The 14,437-nt window shown below is 37.8% G+C and overlaps 1 pseudogene; it reads left to right on the forward strand.

Moving 5' to 3' along the window:
- Nucleotides 1-2,916: 2,916 nt before the first annotated feature.
- On the forward strand, nucleotides 2,917-13,842 carry LOC132255158 (callose synthase 3-like; annotated as a pseudogene).
- Nucleotides 13,843-14,437: the final 595 nt, after the last annotated feature.

Here is a 14,437-nt window from a genome sequence, read left to right on the forward strand (position 1 = left end):
GGGCTTATTCTTTTGCATCTCTATAGGTTATATTTCTTTGCAGGTGGAGGGCTCTCAAGGAGCCATGCGTCCATTCATGGTTGGCTAGTGAGGAATCAGGCTAGTGGTTTGGAGGACCAATGAGGATGAGACACCTGTCAAGAGATATTCTGAAAAGCTGCAGGCCATTAGTGAGCTGAGGGTGGTGTTTTTGTTGCTGGTTTGGAGAGATATTTGGGGGTGGGGGGGCAGAGGTTAACTTTGGGGAGGGGAGGGGGGAGGTAAGATAGAGGTGAAAGGAGGAGCGTATTCGGCATCCACAGAGAAAGAGATATCCTTGAGGGGTTTTTTTTTCCTTAGCTTGGAGAGCAAGCTGCTAGGAGAGAGGGGTTTTGGTGAGTGGTTTTACAGAGTTTTTTTTTTTAAGGTGTTTTTTGAGCTGAAGAAACTGGGTAACAGAGAGAGTATGGAGAGACGTCTGTGAGAGGAGAAAGTAGCTTGGAAGGGGGAGGAGGCATTTTTTTTTCTTTTGCTTGAGAGATTACCAGAGAGAGAAGGTTACTAGAGGAGCAAGGGAGTTTTTACAGAGTGGAATAGATGAGGAAGGCTGCAAGTTGCTAGAGGCCAAGCAAATTTTTGTTCGAAGGGAGTCGTTCAGGTTTAATTATCTCACATTTTAGGATCTCCATTTTTGCAGTTACATTATGCTTCTTGTTGGTATTTAGATGCTTGCTTTGACTATCTAACGAGTTAAACCTGATTATGATTTTCGTTTACTTGGTCCCTGTTTTCCTCCTATATGAGTTGCATGTTGGTTATGCTTTGTGTTTGTGTGTTAAGTTCATTCAGACCCTTCCACCAGTCTCTTTTGAAAGCTCCTTGATCTTCATGAAATGGAGCTTGGATTTAACGACATTATCTTCCCTTCTATATACTCTATTTTTCTTCTTCTTCTTCTTCTTCTTCTTCTTCTTTTCTTCACTTTCCCCTTTATTTCTGACATCTTTTGGAGAAGGTATTATGTTTAGGCTAGCTATCGGGATTGTAGTGTTTCTGAAGGAGCTCAGCATTAGAGTTTTGGGAGATGACTGGACAAGGAAAACAGATGAGATTGCTTGGGCAGTTTAAGTTGATGAAGTTGTTGAAGTTACAGGCTCTGCTTTGTGTGTATCAATAGCATATTTAGTGACTCTTATGCAATTTGTTCACCAGTTGTTGGTAGGCCTGCCTCTAGTCCATTATTCATCCTTTGGATAACTTTAGGAGGAGTTTTTGCTCTGTTTACTATGTTGTTCTGGTCTCTATCGAAAGACAGAGTAATTAGAGGAACGTTCGGCATGATATGCCTATTCCCTGTGGCGGGCATAAAGGGGCATTATTGATGGTCTTCAATACACATACCGATGCATGGACTGGAATCTTCTTTAAGAATGATACTAGAGGAGTATTTGCACAATACAAGGTTTGATCTAAGCTTGATAATGATGTTGGAAGAGATGACATTGTCTGTGAGGTCCTATGTGGTCTACTTATTAGAGGCAATCATAAAGAGATGATTTCCATTTTTATGGGAATAATGCCTACCAACTCTTACTCTATAGAACCCACAGAGAGCAGATGGCTATTCCATGCCCTTTTTGATGTTGGACTTGTGAGAACTGTTAAGATATGGACTCACACATATTTAACAATGGTACATGACTAAGCTATTCGCCTTTTGATATTTTTTTTGTATCTGTTTTCCATAGTATGGGCCACCTTATGTGTAGAGCCCAATGCCATCATGAGCCTTAGATGATGGGCCTAAGACTCGTGAGGCCCAATAGCCAAAGGGTATGGTCCCTAAGGTAGGAGGGTATAAATCCAAAGACTAAGTATTTGTTTAGTTTCATCACATTCTTTTGAAATAAGAACAGACCCGTTTCTTTCCCGCTCCCATCGTTAGAGAGAATTCAGAAAGAGGTGGTGCCCTCCATAGCCTTAGAAGATCCATATCTTGTTCAAAGCAAAAGCAAAATGGACTTAGGTTCGTTCATTCCCTATCTGGTGATCATGGCATGTTTTTAGGATTGATATATATGTATATATGTTCAGTTTCTATTGTTGGTGATAATGGAGATCAAAATTGAATAACAATTGGTATCAGAGCGAGGTTCTGATTCCATTTTCACCAAAAACAATCTTTAAAAACACAAACGAAAGGTCAGGGAAACAATAAAGAATTTGGGCCAATAAAATAATAAAAAAAGGTATTGAAGGCAATGTTGTAGGTCTTCTTATAGGCGTTCAGAGGCCGTTCAAGGGCCATCCAATGTCGGTGAGGGGCGCCGTTTCAGGCGCACTTCAAGTGCACTTTAGGCACCGTTTTAGGCGCCATACTAGGCATTGTTCAGGCGCCATTCAACGTGTGCCTCAGCCACCATTCTGGCGCCATTCAGGCGCCTTTGGAAACGCCATTTTTAGGCGTCGTTCGAGGCACCATTTGCAGCACCGTTCAGGTGCCATAGGAAGCGCCATTGGAGGCGCCATTTGCAGCGCCATTGGAGGCGTCATTTGCAGCGCCGTTTAGGCGCCATAGGAAGCACCATTGGAGGCCCCATTTGCAGCACCGTTCAGGCGCCATAGGAAGCGCCATTGGAGGCGTTATTCAGACATCATTGGAAGAGTCGTTCAGGCGCCATTAGCAGCACCATTTTAGGCGATCGGAGGAGCGTCATTTTGGTGCCACTGTTGCACCATTTTGGCCTCGCTGTAGCGTTGTTATTTTTGCAGATCGGTGGTTAGAGAAGGCGTTGCAGGCCTCATCTGCCTTGCGCCACTAACACCGCCTGGAAGAGCACCATTCTGGCGCCATTTTAGGCGATAAAAAAAGATGCTGTTTTGGCGTCGTTCCTAGTTGACGACGTCGTTCAGGCGCCGCTACAATGGCACCTGGCGATGGGAAATCACTGTTCCGGTGATGGCGGCGGCGTTTCACCGCCGGTGTCGTTCGAAGACACCTTTGGTACTGTTCCAAGGGTGAGGCGGCTGCAAACGAGGCTATATAAGATAAGATAAAAAAGAAAATTAATTGGAATAATGGCCCATGAAGGTTAAGTGCTTAAATATGGCCTGAATTCTTTTGGCCAAAATGAGGCCAAAATGAGCCACCCTATTAGGCTTAAATATGGGAAGTGAACCACTGCATAAGCCACGTCCATATGATGGGCAAGCCAATTAAATTGTACAATTCTGTAAAAAGAGGAAGGGCGGACTGAAAGGAGCTCGAACCCATGACCACAAGGTTGAGAGCCTTGCACTCAACCAACTAAGCTACATAACTCTTATGCTTATTGATGATTTTATACCAATAAAATTATAATTCTGATGAATTTTTGTATTTTTTTTTTTGGAATTCATTATTTCTTGTTACGTTTGTGTTTAACATTTTAAAATGAATAGGTTATGTATATTTGTTGCCAAAGTAACATGTGTTACGTAATTTTATTTATTTTGAAATAAGTAAGCATGTTATTATTATATAAAATAATCGGCCTAAAGGAAGATTATTTTATATAATAATAAATAAAGTAGTCATAAATATGTGATATAAAATTATCTTGCATTCTATATGTCAGTCCAAAGACCGACATATTGCTTTGATTTTTGTCAATATTTATGAATTAATTTTGAAAATGATACCAATAACAAGTTAATATTTCCATCCAAAGACTGAATATTGATGTTTGTGCTAGGTATATTGTTATATGTCCACATGCATATATATGTTAAATTTTATTTATTCATGTATGTGTGATGATTATATGATTGATTATGAGCTTTATTATTATGAATTCAACATCTTCTATATTTGCAAATGTCAATAACATTCCTGTGCTTAATGGCACAAACTTCAAGAAATGGAAGGAGCACGTTATAATTGTGCTCGGGTGCATAGATTTAGACTATGCATTAAGAGAGGATCGCCCTTCAGATCTTACTAGTGCCAGCATTGTTGAGCAAAGGTCTATTATGGAAAAATGGGAGCGATCCAATCGCATGAGTCTATTAATGATAATGAAGCACTCAATTCCAGAAGCTATAAGGGGTGCAATACCTAAGGAAACCCGAGCCAAGGCATTCTTGGACCAGATAGCAAACCGATTCGCTGCAAACGAAAAGGTTGAGACAAACACTATTCTTAGTAAGCTTGTCTCTATGCGGTATAAATGGAAAGAGAATATAAGGGAGCACATTATGGAAATGTCTAATCTTGTGACTAGACTCAAGGCACTAAAGTTAGAGTTGTCGGAAGACATACTCATGCACTTGGTCTTGATCTCTCTGCTTACACAATTTAGTCCATTCAAAATCAGTTACAACACACAAAAGGAAAAATGGACTTTGAATGAGCTTATTGCTCAGTGTGTACAAAAGGAAGAGAGATTGAAACAAGAGAAGATAGAAAGTGCTCACTTGGCTTCCACATCTCATGGATTTGGTACCAACAAGAAAAGAAAGAGGGACAATAAAGGAAAACAAACTGCAGTTTCTGGGACATCAAAGCAGAAGGTGCAGAAGAAACAAAATAAGGAGATTACTTGTTTCTTTTGCAAAAAGGTTGGTCATATGAAGAAGACATGTACCAAATACGCTGCTTGGCTTGAAAAGAAAGGTGCACTTCTCAACTTTGTTTGTTCAGAAATTAATTTAGCTGTAGTGCCTATTGACACTTGGTGGATAGATACGAGTGCAACTACTCACATAAGTGTCACGATGCAGAGTTGCCTAAGAAGCCGAATGCCAACTGATGGTGAAAGATACATCTATGTGGGAAATGGCAACAAGGCTGTAGTCAAGGCTATTAGTCTTTTTAGATTACAGTTAGACTCTGGATGTACTTTGGATTTGGAAGAGACTTTTGTAGTACCGTCATTTAGACGGAATTTAATTTATGTTTCATGTCTGGACAAATTTGGATATTGTTGTTCATTTAGAAATGGAATGGTTAGTCTTTATCTAAATTCAAACGTTATTGGTACAGGTAGTCTAACATAAAAATTATACAAATTGAACATAAAAGCCACTAATGGAAATGAAACCTTGCATTCAAGTAATTATGGCATTAAGCGAAAATTAATAAATGAGAATTCATCAATGTTATGGCACAGACATTTGGGTCACATTTCAAATCAACGAATTCAAAGGCTTGTGTCAGAAAGAATTCTTGACCCACTTGATTTCTCAGACTTTCAAGTCTGTATAGAGTGCATTAAGGGTAAACAAACAAATATGAGGAAAAATGATGCCAATAGGTGCAGTGACGTCTTGGAATTGATACATATGAACATTTGTGGTCCATTTCCTACACCTTCTTGGAATGGACAACAATATTTTATCACTTTCATTGACGATTACTCACGCTATGACTATCTTTATTTGATTCATGAGAAGTCTCAGTCATTAGATGTGTTTAAGAATTTCAAAGTTAAAGTTGAGAACCAACTAAGCAAGAAAATAAAGGTTGTCAGATCTGACCGTAGAGGTGAATATTATGGTAGATATGACGGATTCGGTGAACAATGTCCAGGGCCATTTGCCAAATATTTGATGGAGTGTGGTATCGTTCCTCAGTACACCATGCCAGGGACTCCGAGCCAAAATGGTGTAGCTGAGAGGCGAAATCATACTCTTAAGGATATGGTAAGAAGCATGATTAGTCATTTCACCTTATCGGAATCACTTTGGGGCAAAGCCATCAAAACTGCAGTTTACATTTTGAATAGAGTACCAAGCAAAGCAGTAGCCCAAACCCCATATGAGTTATGGACTAGCAAGAAACCTAGTATTAGGCACTTGCATGTTTGGGGTTGTTCAGTTGAAGCTAGGCCGTACAAGCCAAATGAAAAGAAATTGGACTCCAAAACAGTGAGCTACTACTTTGTAGGGTATTCTGAAAGGCCGAGAGGCTTCAAATTTTATGACCCCTCAACTAGATTCTTCTTTGAAACGAGCAATGCTAAGTTCATTGAGGATGTTGAGTTAAGTGGGAGAGAACCGTTAAGAAAGGTGGTCTTTGAAGAGGAATCTGTTAGTATTCCTATTATTACGACTGGACATGGTCATATTATATTTGATGACACTATTCAGAATGTACAGTCGATAACAAAAATTCAAGACACACATGAGATTCCTCTTACTCTAGTTATGGAACCGATTCAAGTTCATGAAGAGGTAACTCAAGAACCTCAAGAACCTCAAGTACAAGTGCCACTAAGGAGATCCACTAGAGAAAGGAGAAGTACAATTTCAGATGATTATGTTGTATATCTCTAAGAACATGAGTTTGACATGGGTCTGGAAGACGATCCAATTTCAGTTAGTCAAGTCAAACAAAGTTCTGACTCTAAAAAATGGATAGAAGCCCTGAAGGATGAGATGAAATCAATGAAAGACAATGGTGTTGGGGACCTAATAGAGTTGCCTGAAGGTGTAAAACCGATTGGTTGTAAATGGATTTTTAAGACCAAGCGGGATTCAAAAGGCAACATTGTTAGGTATAAGGCACGCTTAGTCGCAAAAGGTTTCACTCAAAAGGAAGGCATTGATTATAAGGAGGCCTTTTCACCGGTTTCGTTAAAGGACTCTTTTAGAATCATCATGGCACTTGTAGCTCATTATGATTTAAAACTGCATCAAATGGACGTTAAAACTGCGTTTCTTAATGGTAACATTGATGAAGTAATATACATGGTGCGACCGGAGAACTTTGAGTCTAATGATTCAAAGCAACTTGTATGCAAATTAAAAAGGTCCATATATAGTTTAAAGCAAGCATCCCGACAATGGTACTGGAAGTTTGATCAAGTGATTACTTCATTTGGTTTTAAGGAGAACATCGTTGATCAATGCATATACCTCAAGTTCAGTGGGAGCAAATTCATTATCTTGGGGTTATATGTTAATGATATTCTACTTGTAAGTTGTGATGTGGGACTTTTGCATGAAACCAAGCGATTTCTGTCTAGTAAATTTGATATGAAGGATCTTGGTGATGCATCTTTTATGCTGGTATACAGATCTATAGGGATCGTTCAAGAGGTATACTTGGGCTATCATAAAAGGCCTACATCGATAAAGTTTTGAGTAGATTTGGCATGACCAATTGTGCACCAGGAGACACGCCTGTGGCAAAAGGCGACAAATTTAGTTTGCACCAATGTTCGAAAAATGAACTTGAGAAGAAGGATATGGAGAAGTTTCCCTATGCCTCGGCAATAGGAAGTCTCATGTATGCGCAAGTTTGTACGCGTCCGGATATTGTGTACATTGTTGGAATGCTAGGTAGATATTTAAGTAACTCGGGAATGGATCACTGGAAAAAGGCAAAACGGGTTATGCGGTATTTACAAAGAACTAAAGACTATATGCTCACATATCGTAGATCCAGTCATTTAGAGATCATGGGATATTCAGACTCCGATTTCGTGGGATGACTTGACAGCAGGAGATCCACTTCAAGTTACATCTTCATGTTAGCTGGAGGAGCAGTTTCATGGAAAAGTGTTAAACAAACACTTATTATTTCTTCCACCATGGAGGTAGAATTCATAGCTTGCTACGAGGCATCAAACCATGGGATATGGCTGCTGAATTTTATCACTCAGTTGTGAATTGTTGATGGGATTGAGAAACCATTGAGAATCAACTGTGATAATAAAGCCGTAGAATTGTATTCTAAGAATAACCGAAGTTCGTCAAAGTCTAAACACATTGACATCAAGTTCTTGGTTGTGAAAGAAAGAGTTCAGAGTCTTCGAGTATCGATTGAACACATAAGCACAAACTCCATGATTGTGGATCTGCTCACTAAGGATTTGCCACCCAAAGTATATCATGAGCATGTCACACATATGGGTGTTGTACACATTGATGATGTGCTAGTATAGTGGGAGTTTGTATTTAGACTTTGTGTTTGTTTTCTTGATGTGATATTATGTTATGTTATCTGTACAAACTTTGATTTTAAAAGACTATTGTGTTTGAATACTCTGAATTGAAATGATGACTTTCAGAAGCAGTTTAACATCAAGTGTTGAAAATGGAATTTGACTATTTTTTTAGTCATAAAGTGGGACCAATCGGAAATAGACATATTAGAGATCATATTCTATGTAATTTCCATGCTACACATCCATACTTGATCCATGTTGCTAATTTTGTTAATATTGTGATCATTGATGGGTCTAGTTATAATTATGATTAACGAAGGCCGCTTTGATCCTATATTAGCATAACTAGTAGACAGGATTATTTAAGGATATTAAGATAAAATAGCAAGATGAGCTCAATAAAGTACTATCATGAACATTGTTTTGTAATATGTGTGGTCCAAGTGGGAGATTGTTAAGATATGGATTCACACATATTTAACAATGGTACATGACTAAGCTATTCGCCTTTTGATATTTGTTTTGTATCGATTTTCCACAGTATGGGCCACCTTATGTGTAGAGCCCAAAGCCATCACGAGCCTTAGATGATGGACCTAAGATTTGTGGGACCTAAGATTTGTGAGACCCAATAGCCAAAGGGTATGGTCCCTAAGGCAGGAGGGTATAAATCCAAAGACTAAGTGTCTGTTTAGTTTCATTACATCATTTTGAAATAAGAATAGACCCGTTTCTCTCCTGCTCCCATCGTCAGAGAGAATTCAGAAAGAGGTGGTGCCCTCCACAGCCTTAGAAGATCCATATCTTGTTTAAAACAAAAGCAAAATGGACTCATGTTCGTTCATTCCCTATCTGGTGATCATGACATGTTTTCAGGATTGATATATATGTATATATGTTCAGTTTCTATTGTTGGTGATAATGGAGATCAAAATTGAATAACAAGAACAACAACTGGCGATCGTATGTTTGGTGTTCCGAAGGGAACATCGAATAACGGCTTGGACATACCGCATAGTGACAAGGGATTTGTTGGACTCTCAAATGATAGCAAGCAGCTTGATGCCAAGGTTCATCGAAAGTGTATTTGTGGTGATTGTGACAGCTCATATATGGAGACTTTGATGAATAATGAACCAAGGAAGTACCAACCTCATTTCAAGGAATATATCAAGAAGAGAGTTGAATCAGATGGTCTTCCTTTCACAACTCCATTGGTGAGGGAGTTCACAAGAAATCCCAATCTCCACCTTGTGCAGTCCCTTGCTCTTATTCCTCCAACAGTACGCCTTGTCTCAATATCCATGCAAACCCTACATATGCTTATTTATCCTACCCAATATGCATAGCCATCCCCCGTAATACCCATGTAAATACCCATTTTCCACACCCATATATGTCATCAATTCTTTCTAAACCCATTAAACCCATTCCATGCTTACCACCTTCTCCATCCTAGTCTCCATCCAACCCATTGCTTCATACCTACTGCACAATTCGTATTCACTTTTGCCACCACCCAAGAATCATATTCCCTGTCCAGCATGTCTCTCATGCCCCTCATACTTCTTTCTCTTACTACCCACAACCCCATTCAACACTTGCAAACCCGTCCCGTTTCACCACATCTTTCAACACTCACTAATCTTTTTTTTTTCTCACTACCTAGTTCACTAAGGATACCCATATCTTTAAAGCCCACCGTACCTATATATTCACACCGTGTACCATACCTGCCCGTTGCTCTACATGCACGTTCATCCTCCTTAGTACCCTTCATACCCACTATCAATTTCCCACTGATTTGATCTACATGCTACCCCGTGGCTGTATCCCCATAACGCACATTTTCATTGATTTTGAAGAGCAAACTCTCATATTTGGTGAGGGTTCAGAAGCTCGTCCTCAACATCTCCGTTGAAGAATATGGGGATCGTTTCACCAAAGCTGCTAAGGTTGAGGAGACCCAGTTGCCGAATCCATGTTCTCTCTACAACGAGGTTTCCACCAAAGCGAACACGCCTTTCTGAAGACTGGTGCTGTGAACGTTGAAATAAGACCAGCTCATGCAGAGTTTTTTTTTTTTTTTCATCAGCATCACTACAAAAAAATATATCCCAGCTTTACAAAATGCTGCCAATGAAACTGATCGGGCACAGTTCACAAAAGCATATCAGACCACTAATGTTCTATTTGGGGTTTTGAAAGCTGTTAATCATACTCAGGCTACTGAAGTTGATCGTGAGATTTTAGAAGCTCAAAATCAGGTTGCGGAGAAGACAGATATATGTCCCTTACAATATTCTTCCTCTTGATCCTGATAGTGCAAACCAGGCAATTATGAGATATCCAGATATTCAAGTTGCTGTTTATGCTCCTCGTAACACAAGGGGTCTTCCATGGCCACGGGATTACAAGAAGAAAAACGGTGAAGACATTTTAGACTGGCTACAGGCAATGTTTAGATTTCAGAAGGATAATGTGGCCAGTAAAAGGGAACATCTGATTTTATTACTTGCAAATGTGTACTGACAGAAGTGATGGAGAAACTGTTCAAGAATTACAAAAAAATGGTGCAAGTACTTGGATCAGAAAAGCAGTCTTTGGCTACCAACTATACAACAGGAAATGTAGCATCGCAAACTATTGTACATGGGCTTATATCTTCTCATTTGGGGAGCAGCTATAAACTTAAGATTCATGCCAGAATGCCTGTCATATATTCATCATCATATGGCATTTGAGCTGTATGGTATGCTGGCTGGGAATGTCAGTCCCATGATAGGTGAACATGTGAAACCAGCCTGTGGAGGTGAAGAAGAGGCTTTCTTAAAGAAAGTGGTTACTCCTATCTATGAAGTGATCGCAAAGGAAGTTGATAGGAACGAAAGGGGAAAATCTAAGCATTCCCAATGGAGGAACTATGATGATTTAAATGAATACTTCTGGTCAGTTGATTGCTTCCGACTATGTTGGCCAATGCGTGCAGATGCCGATTTCTTTTATCTGCCTATAGAAGAGATCCATTGGGAAAGAAATGGGGATGGCAAACCAACTACCAGAGAGCGCTGGATGGGAAAAGTTAATTTTGTTGAGATACGTTCCTCTTGGAATATTTTCAGAAGCTTTGATAGAATGTGGAGTTTCTTCATTTGTGCTTACGGGCCATGATAATTGTTGCTTGGAATGGTTTGGGGGAACCAAGTTCAATCTTTAGTGGCGATGTTTTCAAGAAAGTACTGAGTGTCTTTATAACTGCTGCAATACTGGCAGTCTCCTCTATGAAGATGAGTTCATCAAGTATCTCAAAGACTATCCAGGTCAGTTTAGATAAAACATGGCTCTTATCAGAAGACAAAAGAGAAAGAATGGAGGCAAGATGCAGGTTCAGAATAAGATTGAGGAATAGTGATGAGATTTTCAAGCTCTTGAATGGTGGAATCTATATACACTTTTACGGGCTTGAGGAAATGATGTTTAGGATCCAAGAAACTCTTAAGAGAGTTATAGACCAGAGAGGAGAAAACCGGAAAGAGAAGCTGCAGGAAGAAACACTCATTGCATGGTGTGCCATATGTATGGCCACCTTTCGGGCCACGTGTTACCTACTGTTTCCTCATCTTCGACTAAAACCCTTTTTTGTAAATAATCTTCAAATTTTGGTTTTTAAATAATCCTAATTCCACATTTTTCTTCATCCTTGGAGTTTTTAGGTTCCAAAAACCTATTTCCCAATAAAATTTGGCCATCATTTTCTTTCCGGCAAGCCACTTTCGAATTTTCTTTGATTTTCAAAATGTTTTAAGTGTGAATTTATTTTCATAATTCTAAGTGATAGAATTTATGAAATTGATTCACTCAAAAATAAATTGGGCTTTGGCGGGGGCCCAACATTATTGGATGTTTCCCTTGAAAATCAATTTGATTGAATTGTGATATATGATGATTTCGTACTCGATTTAGTGGCACGTGAGCTATGTTTTATGACCATTATTTGTGCATTAATCTCATTTCTTGATAGCTCATTGTGGCTCGTCGCCCAGGTACATATCTACTCGCATCCTAGTCATTCTCTATGCATGTTCTGATTCTCATATATGCATGATCGTTCTATGTATTCATTGATTGACTCATCAATTGCCATAATTGCTTCATTTTATTAGTAGGGACCCGTTTTTAGAGACTTAGAGGGATGCTACGGTCTTCATCGTACCTTCCTGATAAGTAACCTAACCCCCGAACCCGATCCTGTTTTTCATAGACCACATTTTCCAAAATAAGGAGTCACACTTGGAGTTTTCTTTCTTATTTTGGTTACCCTTTAAAAATAAAACAAAAATAAGTGGCGACTCCAAGTCATTTTCTTAATAAATAAAATCATTTTCAAATAAAATCAAGCTTACCATCGAGTGGAAACTCATGAGCCGAAATGTAGGGTTCACAATATCTATTTTATATATAAAACCTATTTTTTTATTTATAAAAACATATTTTATTTATTTAAAAAATAAAATTTATTTTTTAAAGAAATGTCATATTGTAGACTCCTTCATATGGGGGACATTTCTCTTGTTTTTTTTTTCTTCTTCTCTTCTTCTTCTTCATCAACCCGAGAATAGGCTGTATGACTACAACAAAGTACATGATCATGGATGAAATGTTTTGTCTCCAACAATATGCCTTTTGTAGCCAAAAGGCTTTCCTAACGAAAAGTTTCGTCTCGTTCATTGTCTCGATATTTGTGTCACCCTATGTTTTTGGAGACGAATAATTAACGTTTGTTACGAAAACATATTTATGACAAAACAAAATTTTGTGGCCGACACTATTTGGAAACGAGTTTTTTTTGTGGCCTAAGATAAAATGTTTCGTTTGGAATTAGATTTTCAAATATCGAGTAAACTATTTGGTAACAAAATATTTCATTTGGCAACAAAAAAATTTTGTCACTACATGTTACTTTGTACATTAGGAGACAAACTATTTTCATCTCCATTATGTTGACACATGGTTTCTACAACGAAATAATTTTATCTCCATATATTTCCACTTATATTTGGGGAGGAAATATTTTCGTCTCAAATTGTTGACAATTAGTTTGGGTAACAAACAAATTTTGTCTCTAAATGTTACTTCATATATTAGGAGACAATTTTTTCATCTCCATCATGTTAACCCATAGTTTCTACAACGAAATAATTTTATCTCCATATACTTCCACTTACATTTGGGGAGAAACTATTTTTGTCCCAAAATGTTGACAGATAGTTTGAGTAACAAACAAATTTTGTCTCTAAATGTTTCAATTACAATTGGAGACAAAATGATTTCATCTTGAAAAACTAATAATGTTTAGGCAATAAAATAATTTTATCTCGAATTCATATAGGAGATGAAATAATGAAACGAAGTTCCTCTTTGTATTATTTTCGAATGAAATAATTTCCTCTCTATATAATATTATTGTTAATTTTTAAAATTTTAAATAATCCTATTGAAACCTACATAAACCTATATGATATTGAAAGATTTCAAATATACAATGATATTATATAAATAAAACATTTAATAATGTAAAAATAGAATAATATATAGAAAATAAGTAAACATTAAAACATTTGTTTCATCAATGCAAAACATACGTACAAATAACATTTTCCAAGTACCATTCGAATATTGTCTAAAATAAAAGTGACCAATAAATAATAGCAAACCACATAATAATATCAACTCGATGGTGACGATGGTGGTTGGGAAGTTGAGCTAGAATGAGGTGGTGGTTGGTTAGAAGTGTTAGTTTGTTGTGGCATCAATGTCTGGATCATTGCCTTTAATTCCTCCAATTGAGTGGTAGCTGTTGTTTTAAACTCCTCTAACTTTGTGATTTGTTGTCTTAACCTCTCTGTTTCTTCATCAGGAAATTCAGTTGTAGTCGAATGCTTAAGTCGTGACCCATATCCCAAACCTCGAATATAACCTGATCGCTTCCCTAGTACTCTTTGAGTTATCTCCAAGTCAGAGATAGGAGTATCTCCATCTTGGGTACTTTGCTCTTGAAGCTTACGCATCTCTTCCTAAGAAATATAGTTTTCAATTAGTGAACATGTTACATAGCATATAATGAAAAGAAAATTTTAATTTTTGCAACTACAAGTAACATGACTCTTACATATCGAGATTTAGTTGTGTCATTGATCCATCCTTTACTTTCATTGTAGTGAGTGGCACGAAATAACTCCACTTCCCCTTGCAACTCTCCAGTGGCAACACTCTTTTACATGCACATAAAAAAATAATTTAGTTATTTTTAAAGATAAGTAATAAACTCCCTTTTCAACTTTCTAGGTGGAACATGTCTTTTAAATAAATAGTATAAAATAAAACTATTATTTTAAAGATATAATTTAGAAAAATATGTCATACCATTGAGTTATGCTGACGATGAAATGCAAATGGTTTAGATCCACCACGATGATTGAATGGAAGCTTTTCACAAATTTCACTATTTATAGTAGCCCTTTTCTACA

The sequence above is a fragment of the Vitis vinifera genome, chromosome 15 (assembly GCF_030704535.1).
Source record: "Vitis vinifera cultivar Pinot Noir 40024 chromosome 15, ASM3070453v1".
In the NCBI taxonomy this organism is placed as follows: Eukaryota; Viridiplantae; Streptophyta; class Magnoliopsida; order Vitales; family Vitaceae; genus Vitis; species Vitis vinifera.